The 16,095-nt window shown below is 45.3% G+C and overlaps 1 protein-coding gene across 7 annotated transcripts in view; it reads left to right on the top strand.

The window, feature by feature from the left end:
• Nucleotides 1–16,095, top strand: part of RIMS1 (regulating synaptic membrane exocytosis 1) — a 2,255,956-nt gene that overhangs the window by 1,446,833 nt on the left and 793,028 nt on the right. The gene's annotated exons all lie outside the window — the stretch shown is intronic.

The raw sequence follows: 16,095 nt of genomic DNA, 5'->3' as shown, positions 1-16,095 counted from the left end.
GCTTAGTACCATACTGTGAAGTGAACTGATGAAACCATTGCACAACCAGCTAAGCAAAAAGTAAATTAGACTGGCAAAACAGATAAACAAAAGAAAGAAGAAACTGTATTCTAAATATGTTGAAAGTTAACTTTACACCCAGCATGCAGACGATTCTGATGCATTAAGTTTCACTGACTTGACAACAGTGGACTCTTTAATACAGTCTATGCTGCGTTATAAATCCCCCCATCCCCAGCGCCTTGAGACCCTACCGGGTGAGTAGCACGCTTAAGAAATTTGATTGATTGATTGATTGATTGATTGATTACTGGGGTTGCTACTCAAGCTTAACTATTGCCTCATATATTTGAGTTAATCAGTCAGGGATTCTGTGTGATTTCATTTACAGCTCCAAGAGTGACAGTTCTAGGCGAATAATCTTATACTTCTAAGTATTCTTTGCAGGTATGTTAATCATTCTGATATTCTCTTCCAAATTATATATGCAGTATATTCTAAACCAGGGTCGCTAGTGACTGGACCATGTTGGTTGCTTATGATTAAGGCTTCAAAATTGGGATTCTGTAAGGGATTGATCGTAGTATTGGCTATGAAGAATTGTTGCAAGTTTAAGATGGCTTGTACCTTGCAATATATTATGTTGTTCAGAGTTATGGGTACATATCATGGACAGCTGTGATGGCTCAGAGCAGAACTAAGCACCTGTTTTTAGGGTTGGGCGACCAGGCACTTTGGCCCCGGTTGTAATTTCTCTGTGGGCTTTTAACTACGCCCATGTCACGCCCATCTGTTTGGTTGGTTCGTGGGCTTGCCTTTTAAAATTCACTTTATTTCATTGGTAAAAGGCATGCAGACTTCGTGCCTTTTCTGGTGTGTAGCCCTCCTTGAGAGCACAGGAAAACTACTGAAAACATACAAGGCTCTGTGTTTTTTTAATGGCTTCTGGACTACTTTTTCTTTTTCTTTCCTAAGCAGCACGATCTCGCTGGGCAGTAGCCGAGCACATTGCATGACATTGACCGTGTTACATGGATAATTGCACTTTTGCCAGTTACATGGATAATTGCACTTTTGCCAGTACGTTTGCCTGCTAGCAAACTTCTGTTTAGTTTTGTGTGTCTCCTTCACTCTCATGGCGGCTGTTGGCTCGCTTATGTGAAACTGTTTTACTTTTCATTTTCAGTTCATGTGGCAAGAAAAGTCAGTTAGGAATTTACAATGCTAATAGATCTAACTCAAGGAAATGCGAGACCCATTGCATTGCAAATGCATGTTTGCCTTTGCACTGTCTAATGTGCATATGTTTAACTTGTATTTTTCCAAGTTAGTGCATGAGCTGCAAAGAGCACGTTTTAAGAGGGAGAGATAGTCACCAGGGTTGGACTGTCTGATGGCTGGTCGATCAGTCCGTTAATAGCCAGACTTTTTGCCTGTTTGTGTACCTGTTTTACAATCTAGTGGGCTCATTGTTTTACTCTGGTATTATCACAAACATTGCCTGCAGCAAGCATTAATGCATGCAATCACACATATCTTGCAAAACATGTACATCTTGTCTTTACAAGTTCAAAACTGACATGGTTTGCAAAAGTAGGCCACTTTCTTTAGTTTTCTGATTCGCAAATGCGGCCCACTTTTATTATAGTGGCTCGGCCTACTTTCTGCCCCCGTCTGACCACAGCATAGTTTTATGATGAGTTCTAACATGACGAATGCACTGTAGTTTATATATGTGATTAAATGTGGTGTAGGCATTGAAATGGATAATGTTGAGTTGACTGTAAGGGTATGTGAATAAACGGTCAACGTAGGAGTGCTCAATCTTAAGTTTTAAAGTAAAGGAGAACAAGCAATGGCAAAGCCAATAGGCATAGCCTTGCCATTGTGTTCTATACTTTTTAGTCTTTTCTTTAGTACTTTAATGTTTAAATGATGATGAACGAATAGATTTTTTAAAAACGATATTTATTTATTTTTGTTTAAAAAATGCAACCATGCATTTCCTGAAACAGAATTTTAAATGCAGACCCCCTATTTCAAAGGTGAAATGATATACAGTGCATTACGTTACAATCTGAGCACATGGCCTATAAAAAGAAAAACTTTTTTATAGTGGTGTAATGGCAAATCAGTATTTCTCCTCACTTTTTGTAGCATTCAAAAGTTAATGGTCAAACAAATGCTAAAAGGATACCAAAAGTGATAGGAGTGCGGTGAATACATATTCATTGAGACGGCATTGCCCGCGTGCATTGGTGTGAGGGGCAGAACTATAGAATGGCTACAACGAGCACTTAAAGAGGGTTAAGGGTCAGGTATTGGGGTGTGGCCTAGCCGAGAATGGTGTAAGACATGTTTTGGCAGCTCTCTGAAACCTCGCGCCTGTTCCAGTGTGATCCATAGCACCGGGGCCCAGATTAACACTTGGACACTGTGATACGTGTCCTCAAAAGTCCCCTGCCGCTCTCTGGGGCCTCATTTTGCTGCGCTATCTCGTCTTGGCAATTTTACAGCGGGGCTCTTCAACAGCCTAGTCCTCATAGTGCTGTCATCTTGGCAGGGCTGAATGGGATCAGCCACCCACTAAAGAAGGACCTGAGAGACACGTGTTCCCTGGCCACACCACAGAGCTCCCGAAACCCTGGGTGATAGACACGACCTGACCCAGCAAGGAAACCACCGCACCTCCGCATAGCTGACTCGGATGATCGAATTTACCTTCAAGGCGGGCGGCTGAGTGGGGAGCACACTTGCATTGTACCGACTGCATCAAAGTGAGGGACCCGACACCCGTTGAATTACCTTCATGCCGCAGCCTGCCGACAAAACAGCCTGCATTGGAGCACCGCTGCACATACCTTCAACTGGGCCTGTTTTGCACGGAAAGCCTGGGCCTGCAGGCCAAGGGAGTGATCCCCACTGCCCTTGCAGATTGCAGCCGTGTCACAGTTCGCAAGCAGCAGCGTTGGTCCTGCTGCCCGAGACTCTTACAGTTGGAGCAACACTTTGGGCGTAGTATCTGCCTCAACGCCGTTTGTGCTTGATCGACTGTGTGACTGACTGGCATGAGACTGGCATGAGGGTGAAAGGCGGAGGGGCACACTCGTTCACATCCCCTATGCACACCGACAACTCCTGCAACAGCTTCAGTAGAACTTTCTGGGGCCCTCTAACAACGACTATATCTCTGGCACAGTGCCCTGGTGGTGAAAGTGTCCCTAGCTGGAATAGTGCACAATAGCTGGGATTATACATCCCAGCCCCTTTCTTCCCCGAGCTACAGCTGATCACACCCCAGACAGCAGAGGTACCCACTGGATGCTGCTCGTACACGAACTGCGCCACCAACGGGATCCCTTAATGGGGGGCCTGGTGGCTTTCACTTGCTACACGAGCCGGCACACAGCTTCACACAGCACGGTGCCCTATGGCGTGGCAGACTCTTCCTCCCTCACCCTGCCCCCCCGGACAGTGTTTCCAGGTCTGCATCTTCCTCAACACGAATCTGGCTGCAGGGTCTAACTAGACCTGATGATCCGGCATCTGGCTTTGCTACTGGCCTACAATGCTTCTCTATGCTCCAGCCCTCTGCCCCCCGGTAAAGCCACTGCTGCCTCGTCACACTGTAAGGGGTAATTACCTGATCTCCCTGGGCTCTGCATCGTGTTCACCATCAAACTGTCTCATGCACGAGTTCTGTGGTGTCCACTTTGCCTCCTGCTAAGGACAAAAGGTATAAACCTGAACACCCTCATCCCTGGAACCTAACTTAGTACCTTGAAACTATGGTATGCTCCAAACTCCCTGTGTAGCAAGCAGCATACCACAGAGGCAGACACAACAGATCCCCACTCAACACCTTCACCATGCGACCCTCCTACAATTCCAATCTAGCAAGACTATCAGGCCCAATTTCTGCAGGAGATAAGATCTGAAGTAGGGTCACTTAAAGCAGATTTCAAGTCCTGTATTAGATACCTCAAGAGAGATGTCACTGATCTTGGGGGAGGACGTTGAGGGGCATGTTGGTGACCTGGAACACACTGTTGACGCCAGATCTGAGGACCAGGAAACTCTATGGAGACAAGTGAATTGCGCAAGAATAGCAAATCGATTTGCAAGCAAAGCAAGAAGACCTATAGCACAGGAGCCCAGGGAACAATACATGGATAGGAGGCCTGCCACACGGAGTAGAAGGGGACTACATCATGAACTTCACCATGAATCTTCTCCACACAATCAGGGGCAAGGATGATGTTCCCACACCAGTTCTTGATAGAGCACACTGGGTGGCCTATGCTCCTGGATGCCTGGAGTCGGTGCCTGACATTTTAACCTGTATCCATTTCTTTAAGGAGAAAGAGGCTATCCTTTAAGCCTCACAACAGAAAGCTGAACTGGTGTACAAAGTCCACACCATTCACCTCTATCAGGATTTATTTCCTACCACCTTACGCCACAGACAAGACTTTAGGCCTGTCACAGACAATCTGCAAGAGTTAGAAGTCTGTTATGAATGGGGACATCCCTTCACATTGATCTTCACATCGCAAAACAGGAGACACACCTTACGCTCCTTAGTAGAGGCAAAACGTGTATGGGGTGTCCCTGCAGATATCTGAGAAAGAGACTCATCTCCAGCTTTCAGACTCAACTGAGACAAACTGTAACCGGTGTGGATCACAGTAAAGAAACAGCGCCCGGACAAATGTTGTGTCGAAACCTTGTCCCAGGAAGCCAAACAGGAAATTATTCATCACCTCCAAACCATGGGTGGAGGGGCATCTCGTGCTCCTTCAATTTCAGAATCCATATGATTGCGACGGCACTCTTGAGCTGGGTTGCACTTTTCTGCACATGATAATACAGTGCTTTCACCCGCCCTCTTGCTTGCTGGGAGGCACTGGGTGGCTGGGGCCTGGAAAGGCATCCACAGTGACTCCTGCGCTACAACCACAGTGGATGGCCAACCCTCGGGGATGCACACCCCAGGAGAGTGACTTCCCTAGCAGGACACAGGAAGGTTCATGCTGTCTCCATGGAATGCAGTCCTATGTTAGACTATTTTGGTACGGTTTGTTGGACTAGTTTCACCCCCTTTTCTTTCACAGGTCAAGTGATGTCGATATATGTTTTGCTGTCTTTGTATTGCTATTTTTGTGCCCCCCATGATTCCACCAGGTCAGGCCTAGGTTTTATTTGTACTCTCTGCCCACCCTGGGGAACACTTTATCACCTGGCAGGTACCGACCACATGCTCGTCACGATGTGGCAGCCTATGAAGTGGAGGGACCACGGTTCTAACCCTTTTACTGCATTTCCACACTCTTGGATGAGGATTCGGGTGGAATAATGACCCCACAAGCTCTCCCATAAGTAGGCAACAATGGTGGGTACTAATTTCCCTACATTTTCATTGTCTAAACTCCCAAACAAGCATTTGCAGGTCTGGCGGTATATACTCCAACATGATCCTGATATCTTATGCCTCCAGGAGACTGATACTAAAACACCGGGAGTGTGTATGCTATGTAAACGGGTTGTGCACTTCTGTTACTAAGGCAATAAAGAACTTAGGGCCAGATGTAGTAAAGGGTTTTACCTATTCTGTGTCTGTGGGAAAATGTGTTTGTACATATGGCCCTTACAGGGGCACTACTTAACATTACATCTGCTCCGTGGCAAACAATGACTCACAATACTTAACATATATGCTCCAAACACTGCACAAGACGCTTATTTTAGGCTTATACTGAGGGAGCAACTGACAGAGGTGAAGGATGACATTATAGTCTGCGGAGACCTCAATCTGGTACGGGGCCCAAAGCTTGAGAGGAATGCTACCACCTACCAGGGCGCGGGAGTAATGTCGGCTCAGCTAAAGAGGGACTTCACTGACTTAGGGCTTGTAGACTCCTGAGGCTATAAACACCCTGATGCATGGGACTACTAGTTGTACTCACATGTCCACATGTGATACTCTCGTATTAATCATGTTCTGATCATGCACTCCCTCCTTCAGCACCTTGAATCAGCAAAAAATCTCTGACATCTCTATCTCTGACCATGCCCATATTGAACTGACTTTGACTGATGCTCACACCGTGCCCCGATGGCCCCGCATTGGCATTTACCCTCACATGTCCTGCAGGACCCAGTGAATGTCGTCAAGAGCCGCAAGGGAATCATGGACTAATTTGCACTGAACTCTTTACTGGATACACCTCTACCTATGGTATGGAATGGGTTTAAGGCAAAGATCCGAGGGGTGACCTCCTCCATAGCGATATAGCACATGGAAGGGAGCAATGCCTAGTTGAATCCAACCTGACAGCGGAGATTAAAATGCTGGAAAGGCAGGAAAAAATTACCCATAGCCTGAGCAATAAGAGACTACTGGCCATCTTGCTTGGCCAATTACGGGCACACAGAACGAATAGGGCAACATGCTCCCTTCTGGCACTGCAACAGCGGTATTCTGAGGGGGTATCAAGGTAGGAGTATCACTGGCACGTAGACTATGCCAGGCGCAGGGTAAAGCACACATAGCAAAGCAATGCACTGAAACTGAGGGCTGGGCGATCTGGGAGCAGTAAAAGCAGCGACCAGGACTTCTATCAGACCGTATATAATTGCAAAGAGGTATTGCCAAATTTGGTAGAGGACTATCTCTCCGCTTGTGAATGGGAACCACTGAACCCACAACATGCTGAACTCCTTGATGTGCCAATCAGACTCTTTGGTGCCTTCCCCTTGGCAAGACAGTGTGCCCGATGGGCTCCTAGTGGGTTTTTATCTAGTGTTCCTACTGGAACTAAAGGACCTCTTGGTGCGTCTGTTTAAATCCTTCACAGCGGATACACGGCCTTATGCCCTCTATGGCAGAGGCTGCAATAACCCTAATACCCAAACCTGGTAAAGATCTGATGCTTTGGGCCTCTTACCGCCCCATAGCTCTCTTGAACATGGATGCTAAGGTTTTTACCAACATACTGGCTACCAGGCTTGAGTGCTAGCTCCTGAGGCTTATTGAACCTGATCAAGGGGGTTTAATCTGTAGTAGGCAGGGGGCAGACAAAGTTTCTCGCATAGCACACCTTCTGGAGAAGGCACAGCATTATAACATTCCAGCATACTTTCCCTTGCATGATGTGGAGAAGGCCTTAGACAGAGTGATCTGGTCTTTTCTCCATGTGGTCTTGCACAAGATAGGAATGTGTCCTATGGCTGCCCATATGATCTGTGTTAATGTATGGCAAACCCCACCTATAGTTATTTGTAGGGGAATGAGACAGGACACCCTCTGTCACCCCTCTTGTTTGCCCTGGCCGTGCAACCACTTGCTATCACTGTGAGGCAAACAAACCGGATAGTAGGTTTCCCCTTTGGGGGCAGAAGACATAAAATCAGCATGTTTATGGATGACCTTCTTCTTACTCTTACACAACCAACTGTCTCTCTTCCAGCGGTGGTTGCTTGCTATACTGCATTTGAGAAGGGGGCACGTTTTAAAATTAAAATATCTAAATTAAGTGCCTTGAATCTCACCATTCCAGCACAAGAGTTCCCTGGCCTACAAAAACTGGTACCATTCCAATGGTCCTCTGACAAGATCAGGTACCTAGGCCTTAATATCACCCCCAAGCTCTGCTTCTGGACGCAAGTGATCTGGCTGTCCTTGTGCCACTACATCCAGCAAGATCTAAGGAAGCGAAAGTCCCTCCATGTCTTCTGGCTGGAACAAATCAACGTTATCAAGATGAATACTCTCCCACGGGCTCCTTATCTTTTCCAGATGCTGCCTACCCCAATCCCACAAGAAGATATCATCAGTTTACAAAGGGACATCAAGGCTTTTGATTGGAATTGGAAGAAGCCCACATATCCACGCTCTCCTGATGCAACATTGAGACGGGGAGGCCTGGCTTGCCCCATCCTGTTTGAATATTACTGGACTTCCTATCTGCGTTGTGTCTCTGAATGGGTGGTGAGAGAAAGCGAGGAGCACTGGTTCCACATGGACAGGGCAGTTGCCTGTAAACCTTTGTGGGTCTTGCCTGGCTGCCTTAACATGCCCATTCATGCAGCTTGTACCTAGCTACCCCTAATAGTACTGTCTTTGAAATATGGGACAAGATAGCTCTATAGAAAGGTCTTACTACCTTCCCCTCTCCTAACACCCTGATTGCATGCAACCCTGGCTTCACTCCAGCGATAGCTGCTCACTCCCTCCACTGCTGAAGTGAGGGGGGCTGCAGGACTCTGCTGGAGCTCTTTGCTGGGTCATCCATTAAAATATTCGACCACTGTAAAGGAGACTACACACTGCCAGAGACAGCTTGATTGCAATATTGTCAGCTGCAACATTGGGCGCTTCATCATTACATATACCCAAACGTCTATGGACCATATGCCAACTTCGAAACACTAGTGAGAGCGTACAATGGCTCTTGTGGGCTCATGTCCAAGACATATGCCACACTACAACATTTGATATTGCCACAGATCTATCCATATCAGGACAGGTGAAACACTGCCATCACGGAGGGTATCTCACCTAAGCAATGGGATGCCCGCTGGTGGGATATTCCTAAAACATATTGCACCATTTCGCTCCAAGAGACAGCATACAAACTTATGTTCAGCTGGTATTACACCCCGGCCCGTCTTTCTGCAATATAACCTGTGCTACTCTTCAATGCTGGAAATGCCGTATAGAGAAAAGCGATGCCTATCACATCTGGTGGTCTTGAAGACTCATTACCACATATTAATAGAAGATTTTGAGTCACATCAGGGCCACAGTAGGATTCTCACTCCCTTCCACATACGCTACAGTCATTCTTTTTTCCCCCCACTGAAACTGGAGGCCATGGCTAGTGCAGACTGGCAACTTATTAGCTACAGGCTCCAAGTGGCCCGGCAGCTACTAGCTCTAAATTGGAAGAAGCCACTCTTTTATCCCTGGCCCAGTGGTTCTTTTGCCTCTGGCATGTCATGGCAATGGAGCAGATCTCCCATAACCCCAATAAGACTGAAACCAATTTCCAGTCACTATAACACTCCCTAATACAATACCTTACCCGGATTGAATTCACTTGCTTTAACCCACCTAACACAGGGCACTTCAGCTTTTTGCTTGACACTCTCACTCAAACTCTACCTACCCAAGTGGGCTGTTATTCTCCCGTTATAAAGATGCTAGTACACTTGGATGCCACATCACTGACCATCCTGACCTAGATGTTTATTGTTGAGTTTGTTTATGTTAGACTTGTAAAGTTAATTTTAAGATTGTGTGTTTGAAAATGCCACTTTTAGAAAGTGGACATTTTCTTGCTTAAACCATTTCTGTGACTGCCTGTTTGTGGATTCCCTGTCTGGGTCAGTTTGACAGTTGGGCTGGTTGCACCTCTCACTAGACAGTGACACAAACGGACCTGGGGTATAGTCTGCATTTCCTGATGAGCCATCTGTGCTAGGAGGGAGGAGAGGAGTGGTCACTCACATCTGAAAGGACTGTGCCTGCCCTCACACAATGCAGGCTCCAACCTCCTGGTGTGTGTCTGGGGCCTGGCCTGGGCAAGGCAGGATTTCACAAACAAGAGAGACTTTTCTTTGAAGTAAGCCTACTTCAATGGGCAAAATGGGTGTAAGAAGGGCACCCAAAACCACAGACTTTATAACACTTCTGGAAACCAAGAGGAACCTCTGCTTGGAGAAGAGCTGAAGAGCTGAGGAAGAAGAGCTGCCCTGCCTGTGACTGTGCTTTGTGAAGCTATCCTGCAGTTGCTGCTTCTGCCTGTGCTAGAGGACAAAGACTGGACTTTGTGTTGCCTTCCTTCTTGTGAAGATCTCCCAGGGCTTGATTTAGAGCTTGCCTCCTGTTAAAGTCTCAGGGACAGCAATGACTTCTCTCTGCCAGCACCTGGAGCCTCTGGAGAGACTCCTACTCTGCCAGGTGGTGCCCATCCAGTTCCTGGGACCCTGAGAAGAGAAGCCGGAAGCCCAAGAGTGAGAAATCCACACAGAGACCGCTGTGCGGGGAAATGATCGTCGCAACTCTGATGGAGAACGGTGAGATCTCAACCCGCGCTTAGAGGTTTTCAGACCATTGTGCGGCTGAATTTCTAACGCAAACACCGCTAGGCTTTTAAAAATGACGCAAGGCCTGCCTGACCTGAGAGTGCTGACCAGATCGACGCATCGCTCTTCTGCAGAGAGAAGAAATGACGCACAACGACCCGACTGAAGGAGAAACAGCGCTAGGTCTCGCTTGTAAGTAAAATCAACGCATTGCAAGCCCTTTTTGATGCACATTCGCCCGTGCAGGGTTATTTTTGTCGCACCCAAGGTACATTCTCATGCTAACAGCGTTAGCGTTGTGTTTAAAACTACATGAAGACTCCTTTTGTTTTTTAAGTGATAGCTTGACTTGTGTATTGTGGATTTTTGTCATTTTGGTCTTGTTTTGCTTAGATAAATATTTTCTGTTTTCCTAAACCTGTGTTGTGTCATTTTGTAGTGTTCTCACTGAGTTATTGTGTGTGTTGGTACAAATACTTTACACCTAGCACTCTGAAGTTAAGCCTTCTGCTCGTGCCAAGCTACCAAGGGGGTGAGCAGGGGATAACTGAGGGTGATTCTCTTTTACCCTGACTGAAGTGAGGGTCCTTGCTTGGACAGGGGGAAACCTGACTGCCAACTAAAAGACCCCATTTCTTACAGTGTTTTTTTCATATTAACTGTTATGATTATGACTCAAGGCTTGTCCACTGCCCTTCCCCTACTTTGGCCTTTCCTTCTGTCCACTTCTCCTCCCCTTTCCCCTTTCTTGTTTGACCTCTGTTTTTTCATTTCTCGTGGCACATCCATACCTTTACAGCAGTGTCAAATCCAAACTGTAACTACTCACGCTATGGTAAGCCTATTAAACTGTGTTCCTGTACACTTTTATATGATGGCTGTCTGGTGTGAGGCCTGACCTGTATACACTGGTACACTGTTGTACTGCACTCTCTTTTTGAAATTCTAATTAAGAGATTTTGAGTATAAAGGGTCAGGTATTGTTTAGGAAGAGAGACACTGCAGAAATACAACAAATCCAATAAGTTGAGGACAGGCGTTATTTAAAGTGCATATATAAAACCACGGAGTGATGGCGGTAGGATAAACCTCATCATGCAGCATATAATGAATCAGCCGAAAGATAGGAGCTAATTACCGCGTTTAAGCGCATTTGTTTGTAGAGTTTTGTAGAGCAATCCTGGGGTGTAATGGGCCTCCTGAGGGATATGATTTTGCTATAGAAATGCAAATATAATAGCTTAGGAAGTGGTGGTTACTGTAAAAAGATACAAGATAGCTACCAAAAAACAGTAGTAGATATAATTGTATTAACTTTTAAGAAATAACCTGGGAAGGCAAGGACGGGCATTATCTAAAGAAATGCTTCTTGAGGTGAGTGTAATATTGGAAGTTATTGATTGAATTACAATAAGTGATCTATACTACAGCGTGCCACTTTCTCTAGTGCTGTCCCGGTGGACAGTAGAACATTTCATCTTTTCATAGAAGAACGCAACAAGGAAGCGTGAAAATGTTTTCTTTGTGATTTAGTTATTGAAAAAGGAAAGTCATTTATAAGACAAGGAATTTCATGTTATGCCAGTCAGTAGCCTGGCCTGCAATAAAAAAGACTTATGCTTGCTTATTTAATCAATGTATACAGTAAGCAAAACTACGAACGTGGGAATAAGGTACATGTTTAGTATTTAAAGACTTAAGTAGCAAACATAAATATAGCAGTGCAAAAAAGCGCATACAAAAACACAAAACCTATGCAACCCAAGCACAGACACTAAAAAATAAAGTAGTTATTCATAGTAGCCTTAGAGAGTAACTAACTCTTCCCCACTGTCTTTTCTTAGCAATGCTAAGTTCGTGGGAAAACCAATCGAACAAGGAAAGAATAATTTTGAGTAATGTTAAAGCTTAATACCTTAGAACTGCCAATAAATATTTATTCGGCAGAAACCTGCCCTTAAATTAATGTGCTTTGTGCTACTTGTTTACAATATGATTATTGCCTTGTACGCACTCAGGGGAATTCATGCCACTCTTACCATAAGTAACACAATGAAAACATCCCAAAAAGACTCCACAGAGGTTTAGAAAAATAGACAATAATTTTTAAAATAAATCAAGACCAAAACGACAGCAGTAGAAGTTGAGTTATTCCTTTTTAAAGGATAAAAAGAGTTCTTTTGCTTAGAAGCAAATAGCGCTTTACGGGTTACCTGAGGTCACACTGGACCAGGGCAAAGTCAACAGTTCAAGCCGACCACAATGGAGCATGGGCTGGAAACAGGAGCCACAGAGGCCCGAGGAACTGAGTACCTTGATCCTGGTCGCAAGCACAAGATGTGGGGTCGATACATTGGTAGATGCGTCTATGTCACTTCTGCAGTTGAGGGATGAGTTGATTTTTCACACATGTTGGTGGCAATGCGTTAGTTTCCGAAGAAAAGCGTTGAAGCCGCAATGCCTTGATTCTGAAGCCGATACACTGGGTTTCTGCACACTGTCAAGAGGATGAGTTGAACTTCCTTCAGCAATAGCAGCGATGCAGTGGTTCCAGTGCTGTATTGACGCTGATGCACCAGGAGCTGCTTTCAGCAGGCATGGGATGCATCTGTCAATGCAGCGGTTCCAGAAGTGCTGCTCGGGACCCCAAGCGCAACCACCAGTTTTACTCCTGCAATTGGGTCGATGGCATTGGGTGCCGCTTCCAGCAGGCAGGACATGCGTTGATTTTGCTGGTGCAAGTATCTGGGTCCTCTTCCAGTAACCCAGGCACAGGAGCAGGGGTAGAAACTTTGATATTCCCTTGGAGATCACTGAGGGTGCAAGGTGGAGTCGAGCTCTCCCACCGCAAGGTTAGAGAGCAGAAGGCAGCGGTGCAGCACAGCAGAAAAGCAGTCCTTGCAGGTGAGCAGTCTAGCAGAGTGGCCGTCCTTGATGCAACACAGCAGTTCTTCTGACAGAGTCTAGTTGTCGGATCAGAAATGTCTGATTTAGTGGGGTCAGAGACCCAGTACTTATATCCAAATGTGCCTTTAAAGTGGGAGTGACTTCAAAGAAGGGTCTTTGAAGTGCACAACTGTCCTTTCTTACTCATCCCTGGCTCCAGAATATCAGTAGGGAGTAAGTAGCCCTACTTATTCAGGTGTAAGTGTTAGCCCTTTCTGCTCTTCCTGTCCAGGAAGAGCCATTAGAACAGAGATGAATGCAAGTGAGCACTCAGACACACCTCACCTTCCTGTGTTTGTGGCTCTCTAGATGAAATGCACAAAGTGTAGTTATCCACCCCAGGCATGTGTTGGAGACAGGTTGCAGGCACACAGCTGTAAGTGCAGAGAAATGTCCTCTTTTTAAAGGTTGCATTTCAAAAATAGAACGGTTACATTCACCTTTTCCAGTAAAGAATATTTATCTTTACCATTCCAAAGATATGAAACATGACACACCTACTCTTTTCTAATCAGGATTTACACTTTAAACATTTAGTAAGGAATTCCCAGTGGTAAACTATGAGAGGAGTAGGCCTCACAGTAATGAAAAATGACTTAAGGGGTTTTCACTACAAGGACATGTAAAATGTAAAAGCACAGGTCCTACCTTTTAGTTACATAGCACCCTGCCCTATGTGCTACCTGGGGCCTACCTTAGGGGTTACTTGTATGTAGTAAAAGGGGAGGTTAAGGCTTGGCAAGGTGTTTTAAATGCCAAGTTGTGGTGGCAGTCAAACTGTACACTCAGGCTTTGCAGTGGCAGGCCTGAGACATGTTTAAAGGGCTACTTCAGTTGGTGGCACAATCAGTGCTGCAGGCCCACCAGTTGCATTTCATTTACAGACCCTGGGTATATGGTATGCCAGTTTAGAAGGGGCATACAAGTAAATTAAATATGCCACTTGCGGATAAGCCAATGTGACTACATTTTCAAGTGAGGGCACAGGCACTCTAGCACTGGTTAGTAGTGGTAAGGTGCACATAATCCTAAAGCCAATAAAACCAAGGTCAGAAAAAGAGAAGGAGGAAGGCAAAAAGGTTGGGGTAACCCTTCAGAGAGGGCCAATTTTCAATACCTTGCCATAAAGAAATATTATCTTACAATAAAAACAGTACTTTTTTCTCACACAAACCTTCATCAGTTTTGGAAGGAGAGGCATAGGGCCAGATGTAGGTAGGTTTCCTTTTGCGAGGAGCAAATTGCGAGTCGCTGGGACTCGCAATTTGCACCTCGCAAAAGGAAATGCAGAAAGGTGTCTTAGACACCTTCTGAGACTCGCAATGGGGTCGCAAAGACCCACCTCATAAATATTTATGAGGTGGTTCGCAGTTTGCGACCCCATAGCGAGTCTAGGCACTCCCGGGGATGGTGGCCAGCTGGAGACAGCAGACCACCATGTCCGTACCTGCTTTTCATTAAAGCAGTTTTTTTTCTCTTTGCAGCCCGTTTTCCTTAAAGGAAAACGAGCTGCAAATAGAAAAAATACCGAAACCTTTTGGTTTCGGTTTTTTCAGAGTAGGCAGTAGGACCACTGCGTGCTCTGAAAAAATATTATTGTGAGCATTCACAAAGGGGTCCCATAGGGACCCCTTCCCGTTTGCGAATGAGTTACCATCCACTTCAAGTGGATGGTAACTGTGAGTTGATTTGCGACCGTTTTCGCGGTCACAAATCAACTCTACATCGCGGTGTGACTCGCAAATAGGAAGGGAACACCCCTTCGTATTTGCGAGTCTGAAACACATTTTGCAAGTCGGTTGACTCGCAATATGTGTTTCTGCATCGCGTGAGGGCATTAGCGCCTCGCAAATGGCGTTTTTTGCCGTTTGCGAGGCGCTAATGCCTTCCTACATCTGGCCCATAGTGCCTTAACTACTAATCTGCCTACAGGGGCTACACAAATAAATACTTATAACTCTTTTAACAAAGAATGTTTAGGTTCATGTTTATAAAAAACTAACAGTAAAACAAAAGTCACTTTGTTGATGCCAAAGCTTAACTCTCTTTTAGGAGCAATTAGAAAGAATTATTTTTAAAGCAGCTCCGACCCTTCAACTGGTGTGCCGACATGCTGCGTGCCAAAACTGTGGTTAATGTTTCTCCTCTCGTAGCTTTGTAAAATTCAATTTAAAAGCAGTGCTAAAAGGAAAGCATGAGAAAGTAACGCTAACTGTACAGACAAAGAAGCATTTTACTCTGGTCCCTGAAATAGAAACCTGCTAACTGTGAAACTGACATCAATATACACTGTACCAAGGTAAACATGTAAATCATTAGTTGACTGTAAAAGTTGCATACAATCGGAACGTTTAAGATAAAAAAAGGAATACCATATAAATTAACATGCAAAATAAAAAGGAAAGGCAGCACTTATGAACACGGGACATATAAAAAGATAAATAATGCATTTCATCAAAATTACCAAGTGAAAAACCTGCCACACAAAAAACATGCAACACATTACTAATTCTCAAAAATTAAAAACCAGCATTGTACAGTAGAATAAATTATGCAAATAACATTTACACTACAATTCTCAAGCAACTAGTCCACCAGCTCAAGCAAGAACACATTTGAGAACTCTTGTCTCCAGTGCATAAACAAAATGCCACCAGCCAACCTAGGGGACAAGCGGATCACTCATTGGGTGTTCTTTTACAAAAGCAGAAATAAATCAGGCGAAACCATTAAAGTCAATAAAATCCGGGGACTGAATATGTTTACACTGCATTGTTACTATCCTGTAGGCTGACTTAAGATCCAATTGACAATCACTCTAATCACAAAAGTAGGCTGAGTCGAGCAGTCGCGGCTCGCACTGTGTGAAAAGAGCGAGGTCGGTGGCACGGGGGGTGCAGAGGGAGATCCAGTGGGTATAAAAATTACATTAAAAAAACCCTCTTACCTCCTCCGTCGCTCCTCTCCTCCGATGTTTGCAGGCTGCAGGCACAGGCTCAGAGCGGAGTCAAGATTGGCTGGGGCAGACTAGAAGCCTGTGCAGGCTCTCTGCAGCCCAGC

This window comes from Pleurodeles waltl, chromosome 5 (assembly GCF_031143425.1).
Source record: "Pleurodeles waltl isolate 20211129_DDA chromosome 5, aPleWal1.hap1.20221129, whole genome shotgun sequence".
Lineage (NCBI taxonomy): Eukaryota > Metazoa > Chordata > Amphibia > Caudata > Salamandridae > Pleurodeles > Pleurodeles waltl.
Note: the sequence above shows the minus strand (reverse complement) of the source record. Positions and strands in the feature narration are given on the sequence as shown.